Source organism: Ursus maritimus, unplaced genomic scaffold, assembly GCF_017311325.1.
Source record: "Ursus maritimus isolate PB19 unplaced genomic scaffold, ASM1731132v1 scaffold_25, whole genome shotgun sequence".
Taxonomy (NCBI): Eukaryota; Metazoa; Chordata; class Mammalia; order Carnivora; family Ursidae; genus Ursus; species Ursus maritimus.
The window spans coordinates 5,043,547-5,043,967 of record NW_024425008.1 but is presented as its reverse complement, the minus strand read 5'-3'; positions in this window follow the sequence as shown (position 1 = coordinate 5,043,967).

The following is a 421-nucleotide window of genomic DNA, read 5'->3' as shown; positions in this document are numbered from 1 at the left end:
CCCGCCCCGAGTCTCAGTGTCCCCATCTACGAAAGGGAGCCATCACTGCGTTCTGCAAGAGGTGGTGAGGAGAGGAGCCAGGCGCCCCCACAGAAGGGCTTCCTTAGGGAGTACCACATTCTGGAGACTTCGGCGCTTAGACCCCTGCCCTCTGACCTCAACACGCTGGATGCCTCCAGGGAGGACCCAAGTGCCCATGGCCCCTCCCCCATTTCACGCAGGACTTGGCAGGGAGGGGTTAACCATCTCTCTAGCCCCCAGGCATGTCCAAAGTGGGAGAACTTGGGAGGGAGAAGGGGGGTGTGGGGGCAGGGGGGGCCTCTGCCTCCTCTCACAACTTGCTGTCCTAGCCTTAAGCGCCACCAGAAAGGAGCCCACTCCCCCCGCAGCTGTGCTCCTCCCTGCCCTCAGTAACCACCCC